General features: G+C 40.3%; 1 protein-coding gene across 2 annotated transcripts in view; it reads right to left on the bottom strand.

Moving 5' to 3' along the window:
* Positions 1-12471, bottom strand: part of kank3 (KN motif and ankyrin repeat domains 3) — a 28074-nt gene extending 15603 nt beyond the window's left edge. For both annotated transcript variants that reach the window (XM_070832210.1, XM_070832211.1), the window contains exon 1: positions 12417-12471. The gene's annotated coding sequence lies outside the window, so the exon portion shown is untranslated. The remainder of the gene's footprint in view (positions 1-12416) is intronic.
* Between the last annotated feature and the right edge of the window lie 753 nt (positions 12472-13224).

Below are 13224 nucleotides of genomic sequence, written 5' to 3'. Positions count from 1 at the left end.
CTATGAGGGCAACAACTGTAAACTACAGCATTTAACTACCAATAACTTTTCACATTCAGAGATTAATCAATTTCTGTAAAGCACTCGATGAAACAGAGACGTTTAGTGTCTTCTCCTCGCCACATCTACTCTCGTCTTGATTCTCTTAGTCCTCATTACCCTTCACCTCCTCCTTCATTTTTCCCTTTCATTCATCCATTTTGTTCATTTACACTCCTTATCGTATTCCCTCTTTCCCCCGCCCCTCCTCACATGACTCTTACACTTCCCCCAGCTCCTCTCAAGTGTTGCTGTTTTTCCCCTCTGATTTGATGACAGACAGCAAATTACAGAGAAGCTGCATTCCTTCTCTCTACACCCCGAGTCCTGACCAGCTGAGAGCCACGCTGTCGTCAAATCTCACACACACACACACACACACACTTACATACCACTGAGTGCCAATTCTCATAAGGACACAAGCCAAAAACTAAATACCAAAAATGCCCATAAACACATTCATATGAGTGCACACACAGCCACAGTGCGCGCACACACACACACACACACACACACACACACACAGGATTCTGAACTCAGACAAACAATGTTCACAGCTACAAATTTCAGAGAACATATTGTGGGCAATACCACCTTAATTTAGTAAACTTCTAACTGGGTTCTATTGTGAATAGAGATAAACTTCATTGTTCTCCAGACTGACTAAACAGCCCGAGATGTTTAAATTTCCACGGCTCCAAATTACACAACATTCTTGATTCAGTTTTATTGCAACACTGCAATCATAACTACAGTAGCTCCAACTCGATAGTCACATTTATTCACATTACAGGCACTTCGCTCAGCCAAACGCCATCATCAAAAAAAAGTGTAAAATACAGCCAGAGCTCTGTCGAACGAATAAATGCTCCAACAGTGTGTAACTGAGATGAGAACATATTTAGGAGAAGCCCACATATTGTAGTTTGTTTAAAGTAGTCCAACAAAGGCTCTACATCTGTTGTCACTGATTAAAGTCAAGTCTGGCTTTATGGTGTTAAGAAATTTCTGAGGTTTCCTGAAAAAAAAGTTCTGTTTCTTTACTTTACTAATTACATGGTAACTTCTGGAGTCATTTAATTAGTGCACAGCAAAGCAACATCATGCAAAAATGTAAAAAAAAAAAAAATTCACTTGCAAGTAAAGTAATAGTTGAGATTTGAGAACATGACAACATTGATGTCCAATTAGAAAAGAGCACAAGCAGTCAGACGATTAGATAATAGGTGCTTACAATAACCAGTATGACTGCTTGTGTTTCTTTTTCCCCTACTGGACTCATTTTTAGGGACGTTGTTGTGTTTGCAGATCTCAACAATAAACTTATTAAGTACAACTTTATTATTCCCAAGCCTACTACAAAACAACCCAAAGATGTAATAAACTGGAATTAAGGGAACCATCAATGTCAGCTGAATTAAACTGCTTTCAAAGTTGAGTGGATTTAAGCAGTCAGAGCCACAAACCAAAGGAGCAGCTTGGTTTCATTGAAAAAACAGGACTGCATGTTGTTTTTGTCATCTAAGATCATCTCAGATAACCTGCACATTTATTTGTTTAAAAGATCATTTGGATGGTTTAGAACTTCAGTGACCAAAGGTGTTTCCAACAAAATAACATACTAATTTGTTATTGATTCAGTTTTTCCCCTCGAGTTCAGTAGGAACATGTGACGAGTGGAGAAGTACGATTGTCGTCCCTGAGCCGACTCAACATCGTTGTTATTAATGACGAGGAGAACACTGAGTTGTCCTGCATTCAGTCCGCTTCATGGAAGAGGAAATGTTGTGCTGGTTTGAGGCTCGGGGCCATGTTTTAAAAGCAGTGACCTCATTTCCAACGCCACCCTTTTCCCAAAGAGAAGCCAGAGAGAGAAAGAGAGAGAGCGAAGACACGATCTGACAGACGAGGAGCAGAGGGAGTGAAAGGCAACATCCTCTCACTGACAACAACTGTTACTATCTGACAGCTTTACATGAGAAACAACTCATTCACAAATCTGCACACACACACACACAGAAGCAGGGATACAGACATCCACCCAGTATGAATACCACACATCCCCACATACACACTGGGATGACTTGAGAAGACATTAATTGATTGTTACGGCCCATGGCCTTCTGTATTAGTGTTTCACCCCTGTATGTCATGGAGCACCGCCTGTGAACTGGAGGCGTGATTATTGGATTATATTTGGATTTTATTTTTATTTTCAGTCTAACACAAAGCCCAAATTTTATTCTGAAAGTAGACAGTTTATTGTCCAGAATCTGACTGAAGGAAACTTTATTGACAACAATTTTGGTGACAAATATAATCCTTTAACACAAACATTTGCAGGTTTCATCTTCTCAAATTTGAGTATTTGCTACTTTTCATTGTTATGAATCATGGTGAATTGTATATTTTGGGGTTTGGAACTGCAACGGATTATAAACTGAGCCAATTAAATAATGGAAAATAATATTCAATATAACAGTGGAGACTGATCTATCAGCCATAAACAATTAGCTGATGGTATCATTATCTAACTTTGCACCTCAGGATCCATTTACAAGCTCTACTGGAGACTTCTGTCAAGTCGTATGATCTTCATCAGCATAAGAACAGCTACTACATGGACCTCGAGTTGAGATAGTTTTCTTGTCAAGAACAATTTTTGGAACCTCAACTTTTAAGCCAAAGTGGACAAGAGGTGGTCAGAGAAATACAAACGTGAACATCTAAGAATCCTTAATGATAATCATATGACACGATCAAAAGCTCCAGAACAGCTACTAAATGGACCTTGAGGTGAGATTGGTCTGTTACTGCTGTTTCCAAAGTCATGGACGACCTTTGAACGACAACTTATTTGCTGCTTTCTGAAACAGGAAACAGAACATCGAGGCTGATTTACAAACTCACCCCAGTTAATCTTAAACCTAAAACCAACTGCTAATCCTCAATTTAATCTCTTGTAGAGGCGAGGAGGATATTTCTTTCATGTCTTTATCCTTGTGAGGACACTTAAGCTTTGTAGAAATACATGAACACACACACACACACACACACACACAGACACACACACAGGAGGGCCTCTGCTGCTGGGATAAATCTGCGGTTTCCTGAAGGGAAGCCCACTACTCCCCCAATAAATCCCCTTCATCACCATACACACACATACACAACCCCTTCATGCCCCTGTGGGAGACCTCCCATTGTCTCCCAGTAGGAACTGGGGGGGAGGAGGAGGGTCCTGCCAGGAAACACATCGGGCCGTCCTGAAAGCTGCTTCCTGAAGGCAGCAGGAAAACACTGTAGAGGAGACAAGCAGAAACTGAGAGCTGAACAAATAGAGTCAGTGTGACACGAACACACACACACACACACACACACACACACACAGAGCGGCATCCTGCAGCCAACAACAGCACAGAGGCCGACATCACATGATGCATCACACTGAGGTTAGATAACACGTTATCAGTTTTGGCTGAAGAGTTTAAGTGTTCGTGTGCGCTAAACCTCACACACACACAGACACACTCTGTCACCTCTACGTACGGAGCTCTGCCATTAGACGCCATTTCCTGTCCCCCACCTCATCAACATGAATCTCACTCTGACGTGACATCACTAACATCTTCCATGTCCTGCAGTATCCAGAAAAAAAAAATCATTTTTTATCACAATCAGGTTGACTTCAAACATCACATGCGTCCTGCCTCCCCTCCCTCTTCCTTCCAGATTTTCCAGCAAACACAATCAGGCACATTCAGCCTCCACAATGAGGCATTATGCCTCTTTGGTGGCTATGCTGTTTTCTAAAAGTTGTGTGAGGCCTCGTTGTTTTCCCCAAACCAGCCCCCCTCGCGCTCCCTGCCTTTTCCCGACTGTGTCCAGGTTCAAAATGTCACCAAGTGAATTCAATAAAGTCTTCGGGGGAAGGAGTCCACCACTTGGTGACTTTCAAGATGAGGAGAGAGAGTCTGGCTGCAGCGGATCTGAAGATGCCGATAACCAGCTGCTCTGACTTACAGTCCAACACGAAGCTTCTCATAAAGGATGAGGTCCAAAAATCCCACATTGTACCTCCGTCTGTCAGATTTCCTCACTCTCATATTCAGCTAATTTGAAGTGTTGCATGACTCAACTCAACTTTCCCACCTTTTTTTCCTTTGCCTGATAATCAGCAGGAATTATAATTCAATTTAATTTTTACTCATTCAGTGACATGGAGCGCATGTTAGCCAATTTCCTGTTAGAGAGGTTGTCTTGTTTTGTTTTGCCCTAACCAGTCAGGATGAGTGACACTCCAGTCTTGCTATCATTCCTCAGTCCACCATTTTTGATCGACAGTCAGAAGAAAACCACCCCAAAAGCAAATGTGCTGATTTGCGAGTTATTTCAGTTGCTGAAACAGCTGTGATGAGCAGAACAGGCAAACAAATCAAAGATGTGGGGAATGATTCAGAGGTCTGGAAGCAGGGTTTGATTCTTCATTCTTCACTAAAAAGTCTTTGAAAGAAACATGTCAGGATGTGTGTGCACCAGTTCTAATTTTAACAACCATTTTTGGATTTTTCTCACTCAACAATAATATAACCGACTGCCTCTCACCAGCAGCCATTAAACATTAGGATCAGTTTGGTCCTTTAAATACGACCAAAACAAGAACAAAACTCTTAAGTCTGACACCCTCCAATTCATTTTTCATGTTATGTTTATCGAGTTGAATGTACTTAAAGGATGCATATGAAGTCTATCTGCCTACAATACTCACATGCCATTAAAAGAGGCGTTGGTATCTGAGATAGAGACAGAATCCATTGTCCTTGTTGAGCCTCAGCTGTACGCATTAGAGTTTGTATCTTTCAAAGTCTTTTTTCTACAAAAAACAAGCTTTCCCTTCGAGGAAATACAAGGTGGGAACTTCACTCTAAACCAGTAACATTGTAGATATCCTTACAAAAATCCCTCACTGATTGTAAAACTATTTTGGTTTGGATTCTTTCTTTCAACTTTCTGCATCTGTTGGAGTCACTGCGTTATGGTTTCTCATCCAGTAAAGATTCAAACACGAACAACCACAGAGCCAAAGACCTGACTGGACAAGACTCAGTTCTTGGAATAACAACATTGAATGTGTCTTTCTGGAAACATTGATGTTTGCAGCTTTGCAAACTGCACACAGTTTGTATCCCAGCAGCAGCAGCAGCAGCAGCAGCATCCAGTCAGCTGAGACTGAGGCAGTCTCGTGCCTCCGGCTGGCTACCCACCCCTCCCTGAAACAAAGCAGGGCTCACAAATCGAGTTTTCCCCAATTAGCCAGTTTCCAGTTCTGATGTCACGTTGCATTTTGGACCAAACACACCTCGTTTTCCTTCTGTGGTGAGACACAAACGCTCCAGGGCTGTTTCCCCAACATGACAAACTCAGCCTTTGTAGGAGCTTTTTTTTTTTGTAAATACGCATTTGGCTCCAATATCATCAGCTTTTTCTCTCTCTCACTCAACTGTACAAATTTGTCTCCCTTTTCTCTCATTTCCTTTTTCTCTAATCACTTCAGCTTTGTGTGTTTTCCCGCCAAGCAAATAACCAAAATAAACGAGCTTAAAGTCATCTCTAAACGTCCCTCTAAGTTGACCTAGATATCTGGTCCACAGATTTGCGTTTAAGATGAGACTGTGACCCATTTGTCTCTTTCACAACAGTAGCAACCGGAGTCTCCAGATGTTTGATTCTCATAACTACAGAACAAGACCAGATGTCAGGCGCTGCTGCTTTCTGCCCAGAAACAACAGAAATGTGTCTATTATCATGTTATTTCCTTCACTGGTGGAAATTACACCAGTTCAGCGTGTCTTTGATGGAGAGGCTCAGGGTAATGACAAGGCAGTGGATGTACGTAGGTGTTTGAAAAGCTTTGAAATGTCTCCAAAAGCTCCAGAGAGCGCACCTTCATCACCACGGCGCTGCTCCTGTGGAAAATGCACATTTGTGGGCTCTAATTCAGTTTTCCATCATGCACTGATTCAGTTAGCGTCTGAGATTTGGAGCGGCCATTACTCCTGTCACATCGAGATGCAATTTGATGTCTGCCAGGCCTTATGAAACCTAATTGGACGATACCCTCGGAGACCGTCTGCCGAGTGATTTCATCCAAATTGCAAAGGAGGCTCCTCTCATAAAATTTGGCTTTTACTCCGTTTTCTCCTGTTTCCTTGTCTGTTGCATTATTTATTAAATGTACTCTGTTCTTACAGTGTATTATGCAACCGTTTATCTCCTTGATTTTGAAGTTGCTGTATTTTGGTGCTAATAAAAAACCCTTTGTTAAGCATAAGCTGTGACTAATGACTTAATGATTACTAGTCATTTACTAATGCTTCAAAAGGAGTTTTATGCAAACTTTTAGCTCTTGTAACTCAACATTTACAACTGCTGATGAACAGACTGGTGTAAAGATTCATTACTAATAAATAAAAAACTTATTTACAAACATGCTTTTGGTGCATCAATAGTTACTAGCAGTTATAACTGTAGACTTATTATAAAGTGAGAAACTCTCATCTCTTTATTAATGACCTTTTCTTAATTTTATTTTATTTTTAAAGACAAACCAGCTGCAGAGATTATTCACAGCGAAAAGCCCAAAACTTTTTAATGGCTTACCAGTGATCTATGAAGCTTTATCCATTAACCATTAAGAAAACTCCTAGTTACAACTTTTAAACTCACATATAAAGAGCACGGTGTTAGAAAGTGGAGCCAGTGTTGTTAATTCACCTATTTTTATAAAGCATTTTGCTGAAAAAAAAAAATAGTTACAAATTGACTGATGTACCTAAAAGCAATAGAAGAAACACAAGATAATAAAAGAAAACTAGAAGAGATTAAGACAAAAATTGTGGGATTGTAAACAGGAATAAATCTGAGTATAAAAGATGGTTTTCTTCATGTGTTGGAGCCTCTTATTATGACTTCATAGGGCAGGGAAGCTTTTCCAGCAGCACCTCAGCGCTAAACACAACATTTGTTCCATTATAAGCCGGTGAACAGAGGTGATCTCTGTGCTGCGATGTTTTTGGGAAACCAGCCTGAAACTGGAGTTCAAGGCCTCGCTCTCACTTTGCCCTCAGAGACGTTTCGCAGGCATCAGATTCAAAAGCAGAAACAGCGAGGACAAAATCTGAGAACGGCGTCAGAGACGGTTCGAACGCAGCCACAAACTCCACGTTCTCCCTCTTCAGTGTCACACAAAACTTTCATTGTTTGATCCAAAAATGAAAATTGGGTTCAAAAGGTTCGTGGCATCGCAGTGACACGCAGCAAGCGTTTCCAAAAGCAGTCGCGGTTCGGTTCTTCCACAGGGAAGCGGTCACTTCAGGCAGAGCGACAATCTGACCTTTTTGGTGCTCTAGCCACGAGAGTTAAAGCCCGTCTGCCATTTTCCCCATTTTACCAGCCAGAAAGTCTTTTAGGGCCGTTAATACCAGCCTCTAAATCATGGCTAGTGTCTGGTAGAGAAAACAATTTGACTAGATGCTGCCAAAATGCAGCAGTGTTTAGTTAGTTTGGTGGTTTCCCACCCTGATGTGAGTGCACAGAGTCTGATTGGTGCCTCTTTCCCAAGCTCTGCCGGTACTTGAGTTGACGTGGGTATTTTTAGCTCTGTGTTTTTCATTCAGAGTTTCTCAGGCAGCGGAGATAGAAGAGGGAGGAACGTCTGATTGGACAACAGTGATACTCACACTATTAAGTAATACTACAGCCAGATATATCTTGTTTTCTTTGTGCCATAGAGCTGCATTGTTGTCCAAAGATGATTAAAAACACATTAATTAGACCCACTGTTCTCTGGGTCACATGTCCTGCTGCTGTAAATACTCTTGAGAGCACCTAATGTGTATTAATCCACAATTTATTCTTGCTTGACTAATATTTGCTAAAAACTACAGCGCCCATGTGTTGAAGGAATTCATGTTCAAAAAGAAACTACATATTTGGGCTCTGGGCTGAGAGCCACAGATGTAAAGTGTTGACAGACTAATGCATTGCTGGTTTTGACAATACCTACAAAGTAGTGCCAGCCTTATCCTGCATTAACCTCTCTATTCTTTGATAAACTATTCATGATGCTGCACTGCCCCACTTAAGGGCTCGAGATAAGAAGTCTGGAGCCTCAGGCCAGAGCTGACTGTGGATCCATTCAGAGAGACGACCTCTCGCCGATTTTCCTTTTCCATCACAGGCATCAGTAAATTAAACTGCAGAGCACAAGGGTGGTCTGTTAAGTATTTAATCATCTGGAGACCTACATCAGTTTTCCTCTTATCACTGCTTAGTATATCATCATCTATGAGTCTGAGAAGCTCATGTTCATCTCAAATGATCAAACACTGTTTTCTCATGATCACAACTGAAATATCTCATTATTAGTCAAGATAATTAAGCTTTGTAAAGATCCAGTATAACTGTCTGATGTTATTTTCACTTACTGTCTGAGTCTAACGACTGGACAGACAGACAAAAAGGAAAGGACACAACTGATTTGATTTATTCAAAAGGCCAAGAGGAAGGACTTCATGATCAAAGTAAGCAGTCACGGACAGACTAGTTCGACATTATCAAATCAAATTAAATGATATTTCTGCAAAGCCATCAATTACAAACACATTCGATATCTCGAGATAAAAATTAAATTCAAACTCAATCTGCAAAGATTGAGACTACAAAAACATCTAAATTGTTTTCTTGTGTTGCAGAAGTCGTGATCTCGAGGCCGACAAATAAAATTAGCAGCTCATGATTCCTGTAAATATGAAAGTGTCTACTAACTTCACTGCAGACCACACAACAGCGCTCTCTCTCTCACCACTTCTCTTGTTATTAAATATTTGTGTAATTCTGCAGTCTACAGTGAACTTCCTGCTCAGATACTTGGAGCCAACACTGGAGCCATTCTGGTGCAAATAATTGCACCAAAAACAATAAACTAAGAAAAACCAAATAAAGGCCAGTTTTTTTTTTTTCTTCCTTGTAAAAACTAGAAGTACACATAGAAAACTCGCAGCTGCCTCTCTTAAACACACTGAACCTCTGAAGAGCTTCTCCTCCTTTCAGGGGCAATTTGGAGAGCCGCTCCAATCAGAGAAACAAAGCTGAAAGTGGCAATTTCCATCCTCAAAGCCTGGATGCCTGCGAATTATGATGAAAGCATCCTGCTATCAGGTTCCACGCAGCCCTGACACGTAAAACTCACTGTGGCCTCAGAAAAAAAACAACAACAAAAAAAACCTTTAACTTTAAAAAGGTAAACGAACCACTTTCATAGACCAGAGAATGGATGTTTAAAACCTCTGAAAAACTCTCCTGGCTGCAACCAGCTTAACGCTTTAATGCCAAATAAACAACAGGCTTACGATTTATCCCCAAACTAACAAACAAATGGTTCCACCTTTAACCAAAGTGTTTGGCTGCTGTCAGACCGTCACTCTAATTAAAGAGGTAAAAATGCTGCATTCAAAAATGTCCTCAAATTAAAGCGCAGAGGTACGACCACTTAAATGTACTTAAAGTATTATATGCAAACGTAATGCAGATTAGCTCCCGGCTGTTTTTGCCAAACATAGAAAAGTTTCACGCTCTAACGCGTAACTCATGGACTTCAATACAAAGAAAATACGATAAGATGACGCTCATATTTACTAGCCTGGTTTACCTGTGAAGTTCAACGAGAAAACAGGAAACGATCTAAAAGGTCGTCAACGTACTCATTCTAAAAAACATCCAATTTGGTGGATTCTTAAAGGCTGAGTGCACATGAAGCCAAAGGTCTGTCAGTGGTGGCGCTCACAGTAAAAGGAGGCGACGCCAGAGATAATAAGACAAAATCCAACACATCACCAGCTGTTAACGAACTCAAATATAAAAAAATCAAAGAGGAAGACGGTGAATGAGGCACATTCACCCAAATACGTTTCTTCTTTTCATTTGCAAACCCCCCCCGTCTGGCCTGTGAGAACATGCCAGTTTTATTTTTGACTACAGTACACCGTCAGCCGAACGCTGGCGAGTCCAACTTTCTCTTTCCTCCCCGCGTCAAGTCACTGACAGTCTTGAGGCGCTAAAATTAAAAGCACTCGTAATAGCACTAAAAATACGACGGCATGTATGTTATCAGGCAGCAGCTCTCATGACCACAGACCCAAATTTAATTCTGTTTTAATGTAATAAACTGTTCCTCTGTGAAAACAAGGCGAGAATGTGTGAATTAGGAAGGACGTGTGTGAAAGAAAAATAAGAGGACAGGTATCAGAGTGAAACTCCGACCCCCGACATCTCTAACTACACTTACAGAGAAGCTATTTTTGAGGCGACAGCAGTAAGTCAAACCCCAGGGTCCTGTTGCAGGAAGACAGTTTCCCCTCAGAGAGTCACAAAGTTGTTAAGAGATTAACGCTAATTTAAAGGACAATTCCAGCACATTCTTGAACATTTGTTGTTTCCACTTCCAAATTCTTCCGATTACTCCCAAACCGAGCAAACAACGATAATGGACGATTCTGCAAAACACCTGTAATCAACATTTTTAATCATTTTGTTCTACAGTATTTGTGCTACTACAACTACAATATGGTTACCGTTTAAAGAAAGATGGTGTTTATGGAAAATAAACTTGTTTTGTCCACTTGGGGGCAACAGAAACCATTTCCAGACACAACGTTGACATATTATCGCCATATTATCAGCAGTGTTGTTAGCAAACACGTCAAAACGAAGTCCAATGATTACTCTTTTTAGCTCTAGTTTTGGTCTGCACCCACTACCTGGATCTCTAACTGCCGGAAACGACACCATGAGAGCCAAAAGAGTGAAGCTGTGGGCTGCACGGCTAAACAATGAGCTTTAAGATTAAGAAACTAAACACTTGTGTTCAGTCTACTTCCTGTTTTAGCACTGGACATAAATCAGGAGCTGCAGATTCATCCAATAAGAACATGAATCCAGATTTTTCTTGATCAGCTGACTCAGATCCAGAAACAAAACCTACAAGCCGCCATCAGACAAACGGCCAAAACTCATCCAATCATAGTAAATGTGTCTCTACTCAAGGTTGTGATTTCCTGCATTTCCCAGAATCCCATTCCACATCCCCTCGGGAAGGGGAGTGACCCTATTTGACTCGGATGTTTCTGCCTCTTCTGTGGGGCTTTTCTCCCTCCGTTAAACCAAAACCCATAAAGTGCTGCTTATGTTTTGATCATCGTCCATCAGATGAAAACACTACCGGCAGCAGAAACTCGGCCTCGCTGTGACGACTCGACATGATAACATCCAAAAACTCTGAGATGATGCGGAGTGATGACAGACAGGACAGCAGGAGGAGGAGGAAGAGGAGGAGGAGGAGGAGGAGGAGGAGAGGATCGACACTAATAGGACAATAGAGGGGGAGGCTGGAGGGGGGTTTCCATCCCATGTAGCAGCCTCACCCACAACAGTGTCTGAGAGAGAAAAAACATCTCTGCTCCACATCCACCAACAACCAAACAAACTTGTCATCTGTGAAGCATTTTACAGAACAGGAGAGACAAAGAACAAGCAGAGTGTTCAAACAACAACATTTTAAAGAAAAAGGTATAAAATAAATAATAGAAAACAAGCAGTTTTAAGATCCTTTTGAGGATAATCGCTGAGTTTGATTCTTTGAGTTTCTGTAAGAGGCCTTTTCTGAGTTGTGGAGCAACAAGCACGACCACAAAAGTTTCATACTGTGTCTGAATCTGCTGGAAAGAGCAATTCCTGAGATTATAGATCATAATAATCTTCTTCTTTCTTAAATTTCAAACAAGGAAAAGTATATGTAGTTGCGTGCTTCTGAAAAAAAATGTGACATTTAATATATCGAAGAGACCTGTTGTCAAAAATAAACATTAAATATTAAAAATGTGACAAAAATAACCTGAATTAAAATTTAAAGAAGTGATTAAGTCTAAAAAGTCTATAAAAAACCTTAAATTCAAAGTGGAAAACCTTTGATGGTTTTAAAAATGCAAACTAGGAGTCTCTGTTGGGATATTAAATGATTTTAAGTAACATTCATGGAAGTTGAAAACACTTTAAAGCACAATAAGATTATAAAGCTGTGAGCTGTGGGGCAGCAAAAGTCCTGGAAACAGATTTACTGATGATTTAAAAAGTGTTTTAAGAGCTTCACACGTCTTTCTTGCAGGCGTTGCAGAGACAATAACATTAGTTGTGATCAATAATTGACCGAAACACGCGCAGCATGAATCGTTTGGTCGTTTGTTCCCAGAGTCGACCAGTCAGGCAATAATCAGCTAATCAATACGTATCGGAGTTAATCGATCCCTCGGGCTGTTCCTTACCTTCTGGCGTCTCTCCGTCCAGTCACACTGGGACTTGTCATGACTTTCAGAGAAGGTAAGAAAAAGTTTGGGAGGAGAAGAAAAAAAAAAAAATCACCCTGCCCCTCTGACTGATGTCAAGTTACATAACAGGTAAAATACCCCTTTCCGGTCCAGGATTTCAAAATAAAACTCCAATGTTCTGTTGGCGTGGCAGTGGTTTGTCTGTACTGAATATAAACACAGTTACTTAATATTTATCATATTTATTATAATATTTATATTTGTACTATTTTTGTTTGTTTACAGTTTCCAATCACACTTGACTCGCAGTTGTCTAGAGATTGTTTGTCAGTGATGGATGAAGTATTTAGATCTTTTACCTAAATAAAAGTACTAATATCACACTGTGAAAATAAGTGTGTGTGTGTGTGTGTGTAAGTTAAAATCCTGCATTCAAAGACGTACATGAGTAAAAATGTGTTATTAGCAAAATGTAATGAAAGTTTCAAAATAAAGGTATTTACAATGTAGTAAAATGTTCCTTGTCAATAAGTTACTATGATATTTGAGGATTAATATTGTCGCTGCATTAATGTGCATGTTGCTTTTTACTGCTGTAGATGTTTATGGTCGTGCTGATTTAACTACTTTACACACTGTTGGGTAGTTTAATCTTCAGCAATGCATCAAATTCTGTAAGATCATCTTATGTTTGTAGTGTCACACATTTAGTGAGAAGTAAAGAGTTGAGACAAGTGGAGTAGAAGAATAAAGTTGGATGTATGTACTGACAGTAGTTTCACCAAATGTTGTTTTTTCTAAACAT

The sequence above is a fragment of the Pempheris klunzingeri genome, chromosome 6, assembly GCF_042242105.1.
Source record: "Pempheris klunzingeri isolate RE-2024b chromosome 6, fPemKlu1.hap1, whole genome shotgun sequence".
Taxonomy (NCBI): Eukaryota; Metazoa; Chordata; class Actinopteri; order Acropomatiformes; family Pempheridae; genus Pempheris; species Pempheris klunzingeri.
The sequence above is the reverse complement of the archived record's forward strand: the minus strand, read 5'-3'. Positions and strand labels throughout refer to the sequence as shown.